The following is a 3,026-nucleotide window of genomic DNA, read 5'->3' on the forward strand; positions in this document are numbered from 1 at the left end:
TGGTGGTAGGTTTTCTTGTTGTTGTTGTTTAAAGAGATGAAATGAGACTGATTATGAATATTTACACATCTGTTTTAGAAAGCCCTTCAGTACTTGTTCTACAAGCAGTTTTTTAAATTTTTTTTTTCATACAAATCTTCATTAATTGCATTATGAAATTAATCATCCAGGTAAGAAAAGGAGTATTACTTTCACTACCCAGTGTATATGTGTGTGTGTGTGTGTGTGTATTTTTTTTTTTAATTTTATGCAGAAGTGGAGTAAGGGTTTCAATTCAGTCATGGCCTCTTCCTACACCTGTTGTGCCTGGGATGTTTCAAGAGTCCTTACTAATACTGCAGGTATTTCTTTCTCTTTTCTATGCTGTGATTATTATGAGCCAATAAATAGAATAAATATATCTCAGAGATGCCAAGTGTTATCTCACTTGTAGTTGTCCATTGGGCATCTGTAGGCCTAAGTAAATAATCAGTGCTTTTTGGCAAAAGCACCTTTTGAGTCCCTTGAAATGAGAAGAATTTGTGGCCATTTGGCAGAACTTGTCCCTATGGGTATGATTATCAATAGAATATGTATAACATTATGGCATAACTTGGTAATAGGAATAAATTAGTTTAACCTGATTTATTTATTTATAATTATATATTTTATAGATATTTAATATACATATAATTGTATACTTATATATTTATAATTTTGAATATATGTATCTCTCTGTCTCTCTCACACATATATATGTTTATAATATTGTCTTTAAGATAAGCAGGGTTTGGGGATGGATTGGGGTGAGTGTAATGGTGAAAAGACCAAGGTCAATTGCTGAATTTTTGACTTGAGCACTCTAGGGTAGTTGCTGATACCCGATCCTGTATGGGGCAGAAAGACCACACGAGACAGGGAAAAGAGTGCTAGTCTTGAGGATGGCTTTTGTGTTGATGTTTGTGATTTCTCCTAGATATCCACATGAACATGTCTGGAGGTGACAGGAGAGGACTGGGAAGAAAATGGATATTTGGGAGGGAGGGGAATTCAGAAAATACTGCCATGAGACTGAGCATGACCCTGAGTGTGGGTGAAGATATACAAGTAGAGCAAGCTCTTCTCTTAGCTGGAGCTCAGAGAAACCTATGTTTAGCAATGGAGAAGAAAAGTCTATGAAGGAGACAGAGAGTGAGGGCATCCAGCTAAGGAGATAGAAAATCAGGGAAATGTAATGACATGGATTTCTGGAAGAGATTATTTTAAAAAGAAAGGCAGAACCTCTTATTCTGAAAACCACTAAAAAGAACTACAGGGTGGCAAAGATATCACATCTTATTTATTTATTAATCTGTTGAAGGTACCTAGGTTGGTTCCATAGTTTAGTTACTGTGAGTTGACCTACTCTACATTGATGTGGCCACCAGCAATGTATGAGTGTATCTTTTCTCTCACATCCGCATGAACACTATTATTGCTTGTTTTCTTGATAATTGCCATTATAACTGCAGTGAAATTAAATATTGAAATAGCTTTGATTTGCATTTATGTAATTGCTAAAGATGATGGTCTTTTTTATGTTTGTTGATCAATTGTATTTCTTCTTCTGTGAAGTGTCTTGTTCAGTTCCCTAGTCCATTTATTGATGGGTTATGTCTCTTTTTTTGGCATTAAAGTTTGTTGTGTTCTTTATATATCTTGGAGATCACTGCTCCATTTGATGTGTATGTGATAAAGATTTATTTTCCCATTCCGTAGGCTCTCTCTTCATGTTATAGATTGTTTTCTTTGTGGAGAATAAGCTTCCTTAGTTTGAATCCATCCCATTTATTGATTCCTAATTATACTGTTTGTGTTTTAGGAGTCTTCTTCAAGAATCAGTTCCTAAGCTAATATGATGAGAATGTGCACCTTCTTTTTTTTTTTTTTTTTCTGTTAGGCACAGGGTCTCTGTTCTCTTGTCTAAGTCTTTGATCTACTTTGAGTTGATTTTTGAGCACAGTGAGAGACAGAGGTTTAATTTCATCTTTTTACATATGGATTTCCAGTTTTCCCAGCACCAATTATTGAACAGGTTGTCTTTTCTCCAATTTATGTTGTTGGCACCTTTAACTAGTATGTCTTTGGGTACTTTTTTTAAAAACTATTTTTCTGTAGTATAGTTTGAGGTCTAGTATTGTGATGCCTACTGATTCACTCATTTTGTTGAGAATTGCTTTAACTATTGTGGCTCTTCTATTTTTCAAATGAATTTCATGATTGAGTTTTATAGTTTTATGAGGAATGTCTTGGGAGTTTAAAAGGAATTGCATTGAATCTGTATAACTATTTTGTTAGATTTGCCATTTTGACCAAGATCATTCTGCCTATTCAAGAGCATGGAACATCTTTACATCCTCTAAGATCTTCAATTTCTATCTTTAGTGTTCTGTAATTTTCATTGTAGAGGTATTTTACCTCTTTTTTTAGATTGATTCCCAAGTATTTTATTTTAGTCTTTCTTTTTCTTTTTTGAGGCCATTGTTAATGAAGTGGTTTTCCTATTTTTTTTTTACAGTGGATTCATTGCTTAAGTATAGAAATGCATTTGGTTTATGGGTATTTATTTTATATTGTGCTATTTTGCTGAATTTATTTATTAGTCAAGAAAGTTTTTCAGGTGAAATTTTTTGGATATTCTAAATATAGAAGCATATCATTAGCAAATAGTGATAGTTTGAGTTCCTCTTTTTCTATTCATTTATCTTTAATTCTTTCTTTTAATTGTTTTGGATAGAGTTTCAAGGAGGATGTTGAATAGAAGTGGCAAAAAAGGGGCATCCTTTTACTTTTTTTGAATTTTAGAGGGAATGCTTTAAATTTTTCTCCCTTAAGAATAATGTTTCTGGGGCTGGAGTGGCTCAGTGGTAAAACGCTTTCCTGGCATGTGTGAGGCCCTGGGTTCAATCCTCAGCATAATAAATAAATAAATAAATTCCATTGACAACTAAAATATATTTAAAATAATAATAATAATAATAATAATAATAATAATAATAATAATAATA

Source organism: Marmota marmota, unplaced genomic scaffold (assembly GCF_001458135.2).
Source record: "Marmota marmota marmota unplaced genomic scaffold, marMar, whole genome shotgun sequence".
NCBI classification, from domain to species: Eukaryota; Metazoa; Chordata; class Mammalia; order Rodentia; family Sciuridae; genus Marmota; species Marmota marmota.